Below are 17462 nucleotides of genomic sequence, written 5' to 3' on the forward strand. Positions count from 1 at the left end.
GCTGCTACCTCCCTCGGGGCAATAAGGCTCCTGGCTCCCAGCTGACGGGCGTGTCCCTGTCCCTGGTCCTGTGATGGGAGCAGCCCATCTTCCCCGGAGCCCTGGGGCTCGGGCTGGAGCCACCCACCCACAGAGACCCCCTGGGGACCCTTGGAGCAAAGCATTATGGAACCTGGAGGTGGGAGCATAAATCCTGCCTCACTCCTGCCCTGCCTTTTTCCAGGAATGACATTGGCTCGTTTTTTCCCCCATTATAAAGTTAATCACGTTCATTCTTAAACATACCCCAAAACATGCAGTAACAAAATAGAAAAAGGGAAATCGTGTCCTGCTACCCAGTGACACTCATTGTTTACATTTTGTGAGTTATTTCTTTAGTTTTTGTATATATAGTGTTAGTTTTATTGGAAAAACATGGTTGAACTCCTACTGTAAGTGTGTGCGTATTTATGCACGATATTGAGATATATTTTAATATTTTCTTTTGCTTAACCTTGTAAGAATTTTCATTCATTCAACAGATATGTCACATGGTAGGTGCTAGAGATACAGAGGTAAATAAGACAGACCCTGTCCCTATTCTCATAGAGTGTATAGTCCAATGACTAGACCCATCCTACATCCATGATCATCATCTGTTGTGGCGAATGGAGATGTTTCTAGACCTATTATGTGTAGCTGCGTGATGAGCTTCTATGCAAGACCACTTTTTTCTGATTTATTATTTTTAAAAAATATTCTAAGTTGGTTCCACACCCAGTGTGGGGCTTGAGCTCGTGACCTGGAGATCAAGAGTCACATGCTCTACTGACGAGCCAGCCAGGCGCCCGCAGAGAACTTTTCCTGTATTTGGAATTATTTCCCTAGAAGAGGAGAAGTGGAGTGGAATTACTGGGTCAAAGGCCGTGGACATTTTTCAAGGCTCCTGACGCGTACTGTGAAACTGACTTCCAAAGAGGCTGGAATGGTTTGTGCTCAGCGGCTTGTGCCTGTTTTGCTGTAGCCCGGCCGCTGTTGAGGGGTCGCCATGAAAGAGCAGACCTCTGCTGTTCGCGACCCTGTGCCCGCTCCCCTCCTGAGCGTCCAGCATCCTCACTTCTGGCCTCTCCTTTGCCCAGAGCTCCCCCAAAGGCTTGTCTGATCTTGAAGTCTCTGCTGCTCTCCTCCCATGCTCTTTTGTGCTCACCTGTCCATCCAAACAGCTCTTGCCAAGGCCACCAGTGACCTCCCCATGTCGCCAGATCCCACGGTCAGTTCTCAGTTTTGTCTTTTGTGGCCAATTAGCAATGTTTGGCAGCTGGTCGATCAATCCCTTCTCCTCGAGTCTCTTTCTGCATGTGGCTTTTCCGGGACACCCCACTCATGGTTCTGCTGGACCGTCCTTCTCAGGTTCCTTCTTGGACCTGGTGTCCCTGCCCTCGGAATACTGGCATGTCCCCCCCCCCCCCCGCTCGAGAGACAGGGAGGCCCACCTCTAGTTCCCTAGGTGGCCTCACCCAGCTTCCTGGCTTTCAACATCACTGTTTATGCGTCTAATGCTCTCAGATGTGACTCTCCAGCCTGCTCTCAGGTTTGTACATCCAGCTTCCAAAGGAAGCTTCCCAAGGATGCTGAGTTTTTGTTTGCGCCTGTATCCCCATTGGGAACCACATCACACATTGTAGCTGCTAGGCAAATGAAGATGTGTTGGAAACCCTCCAAGTGCATAAATACTTAAGGATAACAGATATAAAGAGTTAAGGATAAGTATAAGTCACCACAGCTGTCCAAGGCCCGTGGGCACAGCTTTTTTGATACCCAGAGCTTATCCATCACGTCACTGCCAAACGTCTGCACATTTAATCTCCATGACTAGGGAACAAGCATTTCTCATAGAAAGTTTTATCATTCCTTTTCCTTCACTTACTCTCAGAATGTACCATTTGAGGTCCAATTCCGCTTACAGCCCTCCAGTGAGTTCTCTAAACTCTGCCTTCAAAATGTATCGAGAATGACCTTCCCGGGCTCTGCCCCCCGGTCCAAGCCATCACCACCCTCTCTCCAAGATGATTGCGGTGGCCTTGTCTCTGAGGGTTTCACTCGGGCAGAGCAGTCCTTTAAACGCTCTGTTCAGAACCCTTTACTGGTTTTCCATCACCCTAAGAGCCACATCCCTTGTCCAGGGCCTGCCCGAGTTGGCCATCTGCTTGTCTCTGACCTCACTGGCCACCACCCTTCCCCTCTTCCACCTCCTTCAGCAGCGCTAGCCTCCTGCTGTCTCTGGAGCACTCTCAAATTGCTCTTACTTCAGTCCTTTGTACTTCCTACCCCGAGGCTACCCTCTGATATCCACATTTTCACGCCCTTGTTCCCTTCACCTTAAGTGAACCTTTTTCAGAAGATTAATTCCCCAGCCACGCTATGAAAATACAACCTCCTCGCCCCGCATGCCTACTTTATGCCATAGGACTCGGCACCCCATGACACGCTTACATGCATTTATTGCTTTGTTGTGTGGTGCCTTATTTCCCCATTAGGATGCAAACCCCATGAAGGCAAGGACCTTGTGTGTTTTATTCACGGTTTGACTCCTGGAGGACTCTCTGCATAGGGGAGGTGCAAAAGAAGTATCTGAAGAGTGAATACATTTAAAAACTTTTTAAGTTAATCTGAAGGGAGTGATATTTCCCTCTTATTTGTGGGGTGTAGGCATTGGGTTTTATAGGATTTTGGTTCCATGTGTAGTAAAGCTGTTGCTAGCTGGCTGTGTTATCCTCAGAGGCCCCTTCTGCATCTTGGTTTCTGATTCTGCGTCTGTAACAATACTGGCTACTACGTATTTAGTGCCCCAAACACTGCGCTAGACACGCTATAGGCATTGCCTCTTCAACCTTCAGATTGGGTAGATAAGAAGTGAATGGAGGGGGAAAAAACTTTATCCAGATTTTCAAAAAGAGCCAGATTTGAAACCGAATCTGATGAATTCCAAAGTCCATGACTTGGAATATTACAGCAGGGAAAATGTTGACCAGATGACCTCCAAGCTGCCTTCTGGCTTTCAGCTAGACAGTTTGAACTTTATGAGTAATGGAGGGACCATGGAGGTCCTTAAGCAGGGGAATGGCATGGCCAGGTTTCATTTAGAGAGATCAGTGTGGCTGAGCTGGCCTGGGTTCCCGTAAAGAGAAGCTGAGGCAGAGGCTTATGGGCTTTTCCTTTATTGGAGAATGAAGTGAGGACATGGGGAGTGAGACGGGGAGGGAGAGAGAGCCAATTCGAAGTCGTGTTACTGAACTGGCTGTTTTTCAAAGGCAGCGGATTACTTGATCTTCTGTGTAAGTCTCAGGACAGACTCTCTGGAAGGAGAAAGAAGTAAGAATTTAACCATCAATCCTTGTATTTCACTCATCAGGGGTTTTCCCCATGGAGTTGTGCATTCTTAGACCTTGAACTCACCTCTCCTGAACAGAGCAGCTCCGGGGAGGGGTGAGAAGGTGTGCGGTGAGTGTATAAGATGATGTGGCACCAGGTCACACCTGCAGGAAGTCGGTCAGAACCTTGCAGAGCTGGGTGCTGAGGTGGCCACTGGACCAGCAGGCGAAGACGAGAGGATCTGAAGGTGGGCATAAGCGAGCGACCTCTGATGCGGGGCAGAGCTGGAGGTGGGCTGGCTGATGGTACCGGTTGAATTGTGTCCCTCACCCCTAATTCATAATGTTGAAAATTTAACCCCCCAGTACTTCAGAATGTGACCCTACTTGGAAGTAGGGGGCATGGCAGGTATAGGGAGAGGCCGGGCTGGAGGAGGGTGGACCCTTGATCCAACATGACTGATATCCTCATAGAAGGAGGCAATTTGAAGAGAGAGACTCACATACTGTAGATGAAAGAAGAGGTCTGGGTGATGCTTCTACAGGCCAAGGGAGGTCAAAGATTGCCAGCAAACCATCAGAAGCTAGGAGCATTGGACACGTTCCTCACAGCCTTCAAAGGAACCAACCCAGGTGACACCTTGATTTTGGACTTCCAGCCTCCAGAACATTGCGACAATACATTTCTGTTATTTAAGCCACCTTGTTTGTGATACATCGTTATGGCGACCTAGCTGACCAGTACAGGAGGGGAGTTTGAAGGCAGAAAGACCCGACCATGGGAGCTGTTGTGTCCACCAGGTGCTCAGTTCCTCGAGACAGATCCCCAACTCAACCTGGTTATGACCAAATAGGGATTTATGGATTCATATCATGGGATGGAGCTCTTCCAAAGGAAGTTCTTTGGTTTTAGGCTGGATCCAGGGATTCAAACAATGACATCAGGACTCTCCTTCCCTCACCCTTTTGTCTCCACAACTCTAATTCCTTAATTCTACTGGTTTCTTCATGGCCTCATCCTCCTACGTGGGCAGGAGGAGGCTCCATAGCTCCCACCGTTGCTCCTCATGAGCACAGGGACAAGGAGCATAGCTTTCTTCCTGCGCCCAGGCAGAACCCAAGGGAGGCTTCCCATGGCTCAGTCCTGAACAGATGACCGTGGCCAAGTTGCTGCACACCTTCTTTAGCCAGGCCTGGGTCTGGGGACTACCCCTGGGTCAGGGTGATGGGTCAACTTCACTTGAATCACATGGCTCTGATAGTATTATTATTATCATCATTATCATTATTATGTTTTAAAGACTTACATTCAATGAGGTTAACGTAAGTGTATTGCTAGTTTAGGGGTAAAATGTAGTGATTTGTCAGCTGCGTGTAACACCCACGTGCCCTCCTTCACGCCCATCACCCAATTACCCCATCCCACCCGCCTCCCCTCCAGTGATCCTCAGTTTGTTTCCTGGAATTAAGAGTGTCTTATGGTTTGCCTCTCTGTTTTCATTTTATTTTATTTTTCCTTCCCTTCCCCTGTTTTGTTTATATTAAATTCCATATAGGAGCGAAATTATATGGTCTTTCTCTGACTGACTTATTTTGCTTAGCATAATATCCTCTAGTTCTATGTCCTTGAAAATGGCAAGATTTCATTCTTTTGGATAGCTGAGTAATATTCCAGCGTGTGTGTGTGTGTACCACATCTTTATCTGTTCATCTGGTGATGGGTATCTGGGCTCTGTCCATAGTTTGGTTATTGTGGACACTGCTGCTATAAACATGGGGGGAATGGTGCCCCCTTGGGTCATCATGCTTGTATCCTTTGGGTAAATACCTACTAGTGCAATTGCCATGGCATAGGGTAGCTCTATTTTTAGCTTTCTGAGGAACCTCCATGCTGTTCCCCAGAGTGGCTGCACCAGCCTGCATTCCCAACAGGGTTGAGGGCCCCCCTTTCTCTGCATCCTCACCAACATCTGTTGTTTCCTGACTTGTTAATTTTAGCCATCCCGACTGGTGTGAGGTGGGACCTCATCGTGGTTTTGGTGGGAGCATTATTATAGCAGGAGATAGAGGTAGTCTCTCAAAGAAAGTGATGCCAGGCAGGAAAAAAAAAAAAAAAAAACACCAAAGCAGAGGTGGGCTTGGAGAGGAGAGATGCATTGGAGACATATTTAGGTGTCAAGTGGACAGGATGCCTTGGGTGTCGGGGAGAGAAGGAAGATTCTCAGGTTCTGGGCTTGGGAAAGTAGGTGTCAGTTGGTGCATTTAATGAGATGGATCAGAATGACCAGGTGGACCAGATGAGCAGAATTTGGGGGACGGGTAGCTCATCTTAGGACATGTTGTTGATGGCACACTTGGGCATGCAGATGGACGGTCAGGTGCTTAGATCTGGAGCTCTAGGGAAACCTTGGGTCAAGGCCTGACCAATCCATGCGGATGGGGGCCAGATTAGGGTGTGGGCTGATTTGGAGCTGGGCATGGCCCAAAAGAATTCCAGTTGCCTAGAGCTGAATCTGGTGATAGGGCACTGAGGTCAGCAAACATGTTGGGGTCGTAGGACATGGGGTGGGACAGTGTCCCGGTGGACAGAGCAGCATAAGCCGGACATAGGGGCTATTTCCCCAGAGCCGAGCCAGAGACATCAGGCAGGTTGCCCTCACCAGGTGAGTTGTTCTATGGCCTCGCTTCTTTAGAAAATCAAGAACAGCCTCAAGTCAAACTTCTTGGCAGGAAGCCGGGAGTTGTTCTGTCCTTACCACTTTGCAGGGACCAATAATGCCCAAGAAATGCTGCAAAGATCTGCAAGTTCCTCAAAGAGGAAATCTTTGATTCCTACAGCGTGTTGAGGGATGTCTGATGGTGGAGGAATGAGCACAGCTCTCGTCTCTGTTTTAAACTGGGTCGTGCTGACTTGGGCAGACATCCCCTGGTGACAGAGATCTTGGCGTGGCCTCGTCTGGTGGTGGGGCTTCTCCCTACACAGTGTCTTCAAGGGTCTGGTATATTTTGCTAGACTGCTGCCAATCCACGGAGGCACACCAGCCTGGGGCCCCGGGGTCTCCAGAAGATACCGGGAAGGGGTTTGCAGAGCAGACTAGGATGCTCTCCTCGCTGACAGCGACCAAGCACTTCCTGCCCCAGGCGGGAGGGATCTGCGGAGAGTGGCTGCACCCCGGCCCTTGGGGTTACAGGCTGCTTAAATGTCACCATTTATTTGGAATGGATTCCCGTCAGACTTCGAGAAGTTTATCAGGGCAATTGTGTATCAGCACAAAGCTCTCTTAAAATACATTTCCTTTCATTCATAAAGGTGTTAATGGGCATTTGATTAGTCTTTGTCTTGACTGCCAAGGAAACCGTAGGGAAAGTAGGGCGCGCATTCAGAACAAAGAGCTCCGGCCCCGCGTCGCAAACCCCGATAGCCTTATCTCCCTCCCTGGGTAGTGTGTTCTGCAGGGCCAGCAGCCCGCTGCCACCTGCGAACGTCCCTTGCAGCCCCTTCTGGGCTTCAGGACCTTAGGGTGTGGGGGCAGGTGGAGGTGCTGCGGAGCCAGGATTTCCCAAGAAGACACCTCCCTTACCCACTGTTTCCTGACCCACATTTCTTCAACCCAGGTGTCTGGGGCACGGGGAGATTGTACCTCACCTGGGCAGGTGTGAGCCGTGCTGCCAGCTGGCGGGGGGGCCTGAGTCGCGTCCTGGGGAAGGACTACTGGGCTCTCTAATCAGCACGGCTGGCAGCTCCGAGGTGGCAGCCTGCACCACTTCCCCCAGGACAGAGCGTCACAACAGTTAAATATGAGGGCGCCTGGGGGGCTCAGTTGGGCATCTGCCTCCAGCTCAGGTCCTGATCCCAGGGTCCTGAGATCCCTGCTCGGAGGGGAGTCGGCTTCGCCCTCCGCACTCCCCCTTCTCGCTCTTGCTCACTCTCTGTCAAATAAATAAATAAAATCTAAAAAAAAAAAAAATAGAGAGTTAAATATCACAGAGTGTGGGGGGCGGGTGCTTGAGCACCTGTACAACCTGGACCCGCGCCTGCGCCCAGCAGGGCCTGAGGCCTGAGCCGGGGAAGCGCCCACGGCCGCCGCCCTCCAACCTCATTCGGGACGCCCCTCAGCATGTGGCCCAGCTGGGTGCTGCAGCGGGCGGGCGGTTCGAGCCACCCACTTCCCCGTGCACACGGGCCGGCCCATCCCCCCAGGGCCCTTTGGGGGCTTGGGTGCCGGGTGGGTGGTGAGCGCAGCCGCAGGCAGGCAGCAGATCTCCCGTGTGTTTGCGGCGGGGGGGGGGGGGGGGGGGGGGGGGGGGGGGAGCAGGAGGAGGCCGGTTGGTGTGACTGGCGGGGGGCTGGCCTTGGGAGGCCCCGTGGCTGCAGCCAGGTGCTGCGGCTGCTGCTGCTGCCCATGGGCTGGCACGGGGGCATGGGTGTCCTGTCCCGGGAGGCGACAACCGAGCCGGCCCGAGGGGGTTGGAGCTGGGAGCTCGGGGAGCTGGCTGGCGGGGTGCTCAGACCCTGGGGCCGTCCCGGGAGAGGGGCAGGTGCCTCCCTGCTCAGGAGCCCGAGGCCGGGGCTTCCGGGGGCCGGATGTTAGCTGGTGGATCAGCGGCGGGGCCCTGCAGAGGGCCACTGGCTTGTCCCTGAGCTCGTCTGGGGTCCCGCGGGCCCTGAGCCCCCTGCTACTTCATCCGGGCTCCGCATCGGAGTTTGGGCCCTGAGGCCACTTCCACAGCTTTTGGGCTCAGCTTGCTAAGCGAGGCCACTGTGGCCCTAAGCGCTGAGTCCTGGCCCACAGGCACGGGCAGGGGTGACACTCCTGTCCTGACGCGTCCCCAGGGTGGTGGCATGCGCTGCGGGACACGTCCCTGCTCCCCGGGGCCCTGACCCGTCCTGAGCCACGCGGGGTCCAGTGCGCTGGCCAGGGGGTGACGGGCTTGTCGCCATGGCAGCCGTCTTCCCCGTGTGTGGCTCCCATGTCACCAGCTCACTGAGAAGGGCCTGGAGGTCGCTAACACCGAGCCTCAGCTTCTGCATTCGTCAAATGGGGGCTTCGACTAGAATGTTCTCAGGATTCTGTGCACTTTTGGGAGGGTCCATGATTTCTGTATCCCGTGGGAGACGAGGTACTTCCTCAGGCCTCCCTCCGACCCTGCCAGCCCGAGCAGAGGCCCTCGGCAGGGCCCCCCCACTCCCCCCACCCCCTCACCCCCCCAACCCTGGCGTTGAGCTCCCAGGACCCAGCAGGGGGTGGCCCGAGGCCCCTTGCATTCAGAGCCGGGTTGCCCTGGGCCCGGCAAGTCCACGCGGGAGCTGGGGCTGCGGCCGGGCGGTTACGTCAGTCACTTAGGTCAGCAGTGGCCGCCTCAGAGCCGCGCACCGGCCTGGCAAAGGCCAGGCAACAGCGTCATCGGTGTGCATTCTCACCGAGCACCGATGGACACGTGGGGAACGAGCCGCAAGTGTCCAAAACACCGAGAAGGCACCGGGATGGCGGCTCGGAGGCTCGGGTCCCGCTGCTGCCCGCGTGTCGCCCAGGCTCCAGCCCCGGCCCATGCGGCCTGCGTCCCCTGCGCTCAGGGCTCAGAGCATCGGCGTCGAGCCGTGGGCCTGGCGGGCAGCCTGTCCCTGAGCCTCCTCGACGTTCCTGCCCGCCTGCGCGGGGCTCCACACTGGCCAGTGTCCCAGCCCTGAGCCTGCGGGACCGACAGCCCCAGGCGTGTGTGGATCACTCCCTGGGGAAGCTCTGGCCGTCGGGCCGCGTCCTTCCAAGTGGCCCTGGGCTCCCTCCCCGCAGGCCCTGGCCTTCCGGGACGCGGCCGCAGCTCCCGGGACCTCACAGCCCTCTTAGCTCTTCTCCTCGGAGACCAAGCTCCTCCGAGAGCATCGTGACCCACGGCCGCCGCCCTCTCGCGCTCTGCCCGCTTCAGCCGTCGGTCACGCCCGCAGCTGCTGGAGTTGCCGTCCGGAGAGGCCCACGTGGCCTGCTGCTCCCCGCACGCCGGCCCCCTCCCCACGCGGCCTCGGCAGCACTTCGCTCTCAGCGCCACATCCGTGGAGACGCCCCGCGGCCCCCCACGTCCGCCCGGCCGCTCCCCTAACTCTGGCCCTCAGGGCTCAGCCCTTCCCTGGCCCTGCCTGGGCCTCTGCAGCCCACCTGCCGGACTCCCCGTGAGCACTTGCGTTGGGTTCCCTTGGCTTCCGCCGCTCCTGCAGGTTGGCGGTCCCCAGACTTCCCATGCCCGTGGGCGACACTCCCACACCCAAAGGCAAGCCCAAAGCGAGCAGGCCCTTGCCCTGCGCTCCCGCTGGGCCTCCTCCACAGCCACCCCGCCACCCCGCCACCCGACAGCTCCTGCCCCGCGGCTACGGCGAGAAGCTCCCTCAGGGGCACCTCCGCGTCCGGCCTTGCTGTCAGGCCTTGCTGTCCGGCAGCTTCCTCCGGCTCCAGGTGCAAATCCGACCCTGCCGCTACCATCTGGTGGTTCCCAGCCCTGCAGGCTGCAGCCCCAGCGCTTCCGTGGCCCCTGGGCCTTTGCCGGCCCACGTCTGGCCGCCTTCCTCACGCTCTTTTCCAGCCTCTGCTCCCTCCACCGACCACTGATTTTCTGTCCCTCAAACATGCCGCCCTTGAGTCCCTGCAAACAGTCCAAGTTCACTCTCCGAGCACTTTCTCCGGCGCCTTGTCTCATTGCCTGTGTGGCCACCGAACGGGTCAGAACGGGACGGAAGAAAGGACGTCTGTCTGGGCGTCCTCCTGGCTGTGGCCCCCCCGGCCCCGGGTCCCTCCCCGCTGCGTGGCCGACGCAATGCCTGGCCTGGAGTGAGTGCCATGGAGGACAGACAAAGGAGCCTGGAGGTTCAGGGCTGAGCTCTAGGGAGGAGGCCGAAGGGCGGACCGGAAGGTTCCCCCGGGCAGCACAGCTCGTGGAGGCTGCAGTGGTCCCTCGGGCTCAGCCCAGGCGGCTCCCGAGTGGAGCACCCACCTCGGCCTGGACGTCGGGAGGCCCGTCTAGTGTTCGTGTGTAAGTAGCAGGACGGCATAACGTAGATGGAGCACGGCGGGAGAGAGCCCTCGGCGGGCGGCCGCGCTTTGCGGGCTCCGGGCACATGGAGCGCCTCCTGCTTATCGCCCCATCACGCTTCCTCCAGCGGCGCCCGGCCGCAGTGTTGACACAGGAATCTACCGCGTGTGTGTTTATCAACAGAGACCAATTAACACACGCATGTGTTCCTATGCAGATATGGAGACTTCCTTATGCAGACGGGGCCGAGCAGACGTTTGGCTCAGAAACACTTGGTTTTTAGAACTATTGAACAAGTAGAGTAGAGGTGGCGGCTGAGGTGGCTGCGGCTGCACCCTTGCCGGGCGGCCAGGTGCCCAGACCCCTCTGGTGTCTTTTTTTTTGAAAGTCCCCTTTTCTTGAAACGAATGCTGCACAAATGACTTATACTTTTGTCTTTGAACAAAAAAGCCAAGTTTAACTTTGTCTCATGCAAACAAAAGTTAGGACGTACAGATAAACCAGATGAAAACCAAACCGTGGATAATGCCCGTTTGTGTGTCAGTTTAGATTCGTTTTCCCTTTCGAGTTCTATTTATTGATTCGCACGGGTTTTAAAATGAACTTAGACCAGGCAGTCCTTTTATGATTCTTCCTTTCTATTCTTTTTTGATGTATTTAATTGACTTAATTCTTCTAAGGGACCTAGAGCATATTAATGCTAAGTGAAATAAGAGGGAAAATAAGGGAGATAAGAGTGAAATAAGTGAAGGACAGATACCCATGATTCCATCTGTATGTGGGACCTAAAAAAACAAAACAAGTGGACAGACCACAATAGCAACAACGAAAAAGAGAAGCCGTCTTTACTCGTTGGCCAAGGGGAGGGGCAGGGGTGGGCAACATCATGGGGGGATGGGAGGCGGCGGCGGGCCTACGGGGATCAGTGGGGGAGGAGCTCAGTCACAGACGTGGGCCATGTCACTGTGGTGCCTTTGGTGGCCGGCGGGGCCCCACCTCTTGGCGGTGAGCATCACGTGCTTGTCTGACACGACAGGTCGGCTCTACTTCCATTAAAAAAAAGTCTCCCCAGCGGCTTGGATCTGCCTCCCTGGGGGTCGGAGCGTGTCGGGGTCGCTGAAGCAAATGGGTTCCTTCGCGAGTGTGGCCGGATGCACGACAGTCCTTTGCTCATCGATCGGAAGGAGGGGCCTGCGTGCAAGTCATGGGGGTGAGGCCGGTGGAGGCCGGAGCGCACGGGGGACCTGAGGGCAATAGGCTTCATGTACCCAGAGGCCTTTCTGGGTTCCGTGTCATCGGAAGAGGCTGTGTCGGAGGGCGGGGAGGGCCCTTGAGGGGCACTGAGGGCACTCAGGGCCCGTTACCCGCTTCCAACCAGTGTGCGGACCCTAGGAGCCCCTGGAGTGGGGTCCTCGCTGTGTCACAGTCCAGGAGGCAGCCTGACCAGAGCCCTGGAGGGAAAGACCACAGTGACTACGGGGTTGCACTCATGTTTTTGTTTATTATCTTTATATTTTTCACATTTCCCAAGGTTTCTACAATAAGTGGCTGTTGCGTCTTTCATCAGAAACGGCTGATTTTAGAAGCCTTCGTGCCTCGGTGGAAAAGACCCTTCCTGGGGCCTCTCAGGGCTCCGGCTCAGCTTCCTTTCTGTCAGGAGAGCCTGGTCCCAGGAATCCCTGCAGGCGCGCTCCCTAAAAGCCAAACGAAGGGTGAACAGCCTGTGCCACCTCCGGGCTGGGCCGGCAGGGCACCCCCTCTGCAGCGGGGCCGAGCCCACCCCTCCCTGGGACGGCTGAGGGACTCAGAGCCTGGTCCCAGCACAGCTCTTCCAGCCCAGACGCTGGGTGGTGGGGCCCCGGCCCCCTAGATGTCTGAGAGTGGGTCACCCAGCTTCCCGCCCGCACCCCTGAGGCCGCCGGGCATCCAGGCCTGGCCCGGAGCCCACAGATACACGCACTTCGACAGGCAGGAGCCGCGGCCTCCACAGCCAGCGTGTCCTGTGTCCTGCCGTTACCACGACACCAGAGTCACAGCCTGTCTCAGTGGTCCCTTGTCTCTGGAGACTTGATGTCAGGCTCGCAGGAGGCTGGCTGTGCCGGCTGGTGTGGCTGACGTAGTGCTGAGAGCGTGGGGGTCAGGAAGCTGAGGGGTGCAGCAGAGCCGGCCTGCTTGGGGACCCCAGGCTGGGGACACTGGGTGGGGACAGTGGGCTGGGGACAAGGGCCGGGCCACAGCTTCCTCAGCGGGGCCGACATTCTGATGTCCCCACCCCTCTCCTTGCTGTCATTGAGTAGCACTTGAACCCTACAGAAGCTGTGGGCTGAGGGGGCCTGGCTGTGGGCCCAGGGCCCTGCTCTTTTGCAAACCAGCCCCCACGTCTGCTCTTGCCGGGAAGCAGCCCCCCTGCGCCCCCGCCCCCCCGCCCCCCCCCAAGCCTGGCCTGGCTCTTCCAGTGCGGGCAAGGGCTGGAGGCCCCATGGGGGCAGTGCCCACCCGGAGCCCCTGGTGGCCCCCACCCATGGCCCTCGCTCATCTTGGCTCCTCTGCAAGCACAAGTGGGCCTTGGGGCGCTGCTCCCCGTGAGTCCTGGCGGGGGACCCTCCCTTGCATCTCTTCTCTCTGGGGCTCACGTCTCCACAGCCCCCATTCCAGCCCCCCGGCTCTTCTCTTCCTGCGCTCCGTGCCCCCTCCCTCCCCTGGTGGCCCCTGCCCGCAGTGACACCTGCCCCACACCCTCCGGCCCCCAAGCTGCAGGGCGCAGCCTCCCCGTCACTGCCTCGGGGACCTCCAGATGGCCCGGAGCCCTCTGTCCCATCCTCTTTGCCTCTTGAATTGCCTGGCGCAGCAGTAACCAGCCTTCCAAGGTGTGCACCCCCCCCATCCCTGTCCCCGGCAACCCGGTGTCCCCGCGGCTGTCTCCGGGGGCAGTGGACGAGGAGCCGTGCCCTTGCTGCAGAGCCATCCGTGACCTGCTCCGGGGCCTGCTGGTGGCAGAGGAGTGTGTTCGGCGAACGCCAGGATGCCAGCTTATGAATATGCATGATCTCTTTGTGCCCTGGACTTTCTCCTCTTTTTCAGAAGAGATGGATTTGGGGGCGCCCAGGACTGCTGACAAGCCTGGCACTGAGTGTCTGAGGATAGGACCCCTGCTGCCAACCCCTGCCGGGCTCCTGACCACTGCTGGCCTGGCCCTTCACACACGCGTTCTTTTTTATTGCGTGAGACATGGCTGTAACACAACGTAAGATTTGCCATTTTAGCCGTTTCACTGCGTGCAGGTCAGGGACATGCAACACATCCGTGCTGGCGTGCCGTCCTCGCCACAGTCCCCCAAGAGTTTCTGGGACCCCGTTTCTGCAGCCGCTAACCACCGACGCCTCGCCCCCCGCTTCGCCCAGCCCTTTGCCATCTCTACCTTCTGTCTCTACGAGTTTATCTATTTTAGAGATTTCGCGGAGTCATGAGATCTTCGTCAGCTTGGATCTGGCTGGTTCCACTTAGCGTAATATTTATTTTCAAGGTTTATCCATGCGGTCAGCATGTATCAAAACGTCATTCCTTTTTTTAGAGAGAGCGAGCGAGAGTGGGGGGAGGCGGGAGGGAGAGAGACCCCCAAGCAGATGCCCCCTGAGCGCGGAGCCCAGCGCTGGGCTTGATCCCCACAACGCGCGACCCCGAGCCCAAGGCAGCAGCCGTGCCGAGCCAGGTGGGCTCCATGTGGGGCTGTGGCGCCTCTGCGGCAGGTGTCCCGCACGCACCCCGGTTCGCCTGCGTGGCTCGCAGTCGGGCGGCCGTGACCAGGGCTGCTCTGGATCTCCCCGCGGGGGACTGGAGATGCTGGGTCGCGTGGTGGGCCCACCCGGTCCTCTCAAGGAGCCACCTGGTTTCCAAAGCGGCCGCATCGTCCTACCTTCTCCCTGGAGATGAGGTATGAGGGCTTTGAGTTCTCCCCCAACCTCACTGACCCGTGTTACGTTCCATTTAAAAAATTATGGCCACCTTGGTAGATGTGAGGTGGTGTCTCGTCGCGATTTCATCTGCATCTCCCTCATGACTGGACATGGAGCATCCTTTCGCGTGCTTATTGGCCATTTACGTGTCATTTCTTTGGAGAAATACGTATGCCAGGTTTGTGGTCATCTTTAAATTTGGGTTTATCTCCTTGCTGCTGGGTTTTAGGGATTCTTTATACGTTCCGGGTATTGAATATGTACATGATTTTCACATATTTTCTTCCATTCTGTATGTTTTATTACTTTCTCAATGATATCCTTTGATTCTCCAAGGTTTCTGTGTTTTGATGAAGTGTGTTTATTCGTTATTATTCTTTTTTTGCTTTTGCTTTTGGTGTCATATTTAAGAATCCGTTGCCAAATCCAAGGTCATAGATTTACCCCTATATTTTCTTCTAAGGGTTTTATAGTCTTGGCTCTGATTTTAGGTCTTTGATACATTTAGGTCTTTGATACATTTTGAATTAATGTCTGTATAGCGTGAGAGGCAGGGCTCCAGCTTCCATCTGTTGCAGGTAGAAATCAAGTTGTCCCAGTGCTGTTGGTTGAAAGATCGTTCTTTCCTCAAAAAGGGACACAGCAACCTTGTCAAATCAATTGACCATAGAAGCATGGGTTTAATTCTGGGTATTCTCGGTTCTATTCTGTTGGTCTGTGTGTCTATCTTTCTGCTAGTATCGCACTGTTTTGGTTATTGTAGCTTTAGAGTGAGTTTTGAAATCAGGAAATGTGAATCAGACACATTTCTTTTGTTCCTGTGCATATCCTGTGCTGTGACCTGGGCCGGGTGCCCTGCTAACCTCCAGCAACCCCTTGGCGTCTGGTCCCGTGTGTAAGACAGGCACAGATCCTCTGCTTCGTGTTGCCTTTCCCCAGGCTCCCCTCTAGAGTGTACGTGTGTGTGCGTGTGTGTGCGTGCACGTAGGGGGAGAATGTAAGTATGCAAACTTGGAGAGTTGAAAATAAAGAGGATTTGTATGAGTTTCCTGGGGCTTATGTAATGAATTAGTACAAATTGGGGCCTAAAACAGTAGACACTCATTCTCTCACAGTTTTGGAGGCCGGAAGTCTGCAAACAGAGGGCTGCGCGGCTGTCTTCTCCAAAGGCTCTAGGAGGAGGACGTCTTCCTTTACTCGTCCAGCTTCTGGGAGCTCCAGGCGTTCTTTGGTTTGTGGCTGCATCTCTTCCAACTCTGTCCTCACATGGTCTTCTGTGCATCGGCATCTTCTCTTCTTCCTCTTACGGGGGTGCTTGTCATGGATTTAGGGCCCACCGGATAATCCAGGATGATCTCATCTTGAGATCATTAATGACATCTTCAAAGACCTTTTTTCCCAAATAATGTCACATTTGTAAGTCACAGGAATAAGGGCATGGGCACAACTTTTTGGGGGACATAACTCAACCTACTACAGGATTGTATTGAAAATTATACTGGGACAAAAGACATCATATCAGGACTGTCCCCAGCAAAGCAGGGCTTCTGGCCACCTAGATCGAAGACTCTGGGTTTTACCTTATATGAAGGGACTGTTCTTTTCATCCATAAATAGGACAGAAGCACCCTCCCCCTCACTCCACCCCACCACCCTGCGTCCTTGTGCTAGGCCAGGATCTGGCCCATGTGGCCTTCTAAACCTGAGGACTCTTCATACAAAAGTGGCATCTCAATCATTGTCTTTCCACACCACAGATAGCCCTGATCCCCTTTGTTCCTTCCACCAACAGCTTCCTATCCTCCTAGAAGAGGCACCCTGGGTGTCAGGGAATCCATGTGGTTCCCAACCTGTGCCAGATGTGTTCCCTTGGTTTTCCCTAGAAGTTGGGGAAGGGGCCCTCCAGATGTTTGTCGATCCTCTCGGCACTCAAGAGAGGGGTAAGAGTTGGGGGAAGGCAGAGAGAGAAAGCACTTTGGAGGCTGAGCAGAGGATCTGGGTTTCAGAGGGAAAGCAGAGAAAGGTTCTAGGGTGCCAGAGGAGATGTTTGGTCTTCTAGAGAAGGAGACGAGAGAGGTCAGGGAAGGTATATGGTAGATGCTCTGGCAGGATGGGGAGACAGTCTGGCGTGGAGTGAAATACAGGAGGAGGCGCTGGAAAAGGGGACCCAGGAAATCCCAGGAGCATATTTCTCTTTGTCGCATTTTTCTAGTTGCAGGCTGTGTGGTCCTCACATGGCTTTGCAGGGAACTTCTGGCACAATTTTACCTCCAGGGTGCCCTGCTTTGAGAAAAAGGCTCTTTTCGACCAACATACTGTGATTTGGGCGGTAATAAAAGACTCCTCCTCTCGGCCACGGCGAGTTAGATGGCCGCTGGCTCCGCGCTTCGTAACATTGGACATGCTTGTTCTTTCGGGGCTTGGCGTATGACACAACAAGGCCACCCAGAGTCCATCTTTAGGAACTGAGAATGAATTCTAGGAGAGGAGCTCTCTCTCCTTCTAAATGTGCCTTGAGGGCCAGGTGAGCTTGGGGCTTCTGCACACTATCTTGCTGGCTCATGGAGACAGTGTGGGTGAAACCAAAGCCAAGCCGAGGCCTGCAGAGTCTAGAGGTAGAGCATGAAACTCCGAAGACCTCGCTTGAATTCCTGGGCCCAATCGTACCCAAAATCCTGGTTGTGGGCCTCCTAGTTAGGCAAGCCAACAAGGTGGCTTTAAGTAGCGTGTCTTTCTGGAAAGTTAAAGAAGGCCACCAACTCTTTGAACGAGCGCCCCTTGAGAGGCAGGGTGAATCCAGGGTGGTCACCGAAGCCAGAGCCCATCGATGGTGTTCCTGAGGGCTCGGTGGGAGGACAGGGCAGAGGTCGGCGCCTGAAGCCTGGAGGACGAACTGTTTATGACATCTTGATCTCATCTCACACTCAGCCTTCAGACGTAGGTGTGTTGCTTCTATCCTGGGGAGGAGGTGAGGCTGCAGAGGGTGAAGGCCGAGGCCATCCTATAAGCAAGTAGCGAGATCCGGAGTCCACACCAGCCCCCGCCCGAGTCAGCTTCCCTGATGATGAGTCTGACCACTGTGCCCTCATAGCCTCCCATCCCCCAGCCCCAAACGGACTCCTGAATTATTCTGTTGCAC

At 55.4% G+C, this 17462-nt stretch overlaps 1 long non-coding RNA gene across 2 annotated transcripts; it reads right to left on the reverse strand.

Moving 5' to 3' along the window:
* Positions 1 to 3191: 3191 nt before the first annotated feature.
* LOC144311845 (uncharacterized) lies at positions 3192 to 10436 on the reverse strand. Of its 2 annotated transcripts, none has more exons than XR_013377345.1 (3): positions 10332 to 10436; positions 3436 to 3592; positions 3192 to 3335 (listed from the first exon to the last, which is right to left on the reverse strand). It is a non-coding gene; the product is annotated as an uncharacterized LOC144311845 (long non-coding RNA). The 2 variants fall into 2 exon arrangements; XR_013377346.1 differs by lacking the exon at positions 10332 to 10436 and adding an exon at positions 6997 to 7296.
* Between the last annotated feature and the right edge of the window lie 7026 nt (positions 10437 to 17462).

Source organism: Canis aureus, chromosome 4, assembly GCF_053574225.1.
Source record: "Canis aureus isolate CA01 chromosome 4, VMU_Caureus_v.1.0, whole genome shotgun sequence".
Classification (NCBI taxonomy): domain Eukaryota; kingdom Metazoa; phylum Chordata; class Mammalia; order Carnivora; family Canidae; genus Canis; species Canis aureus.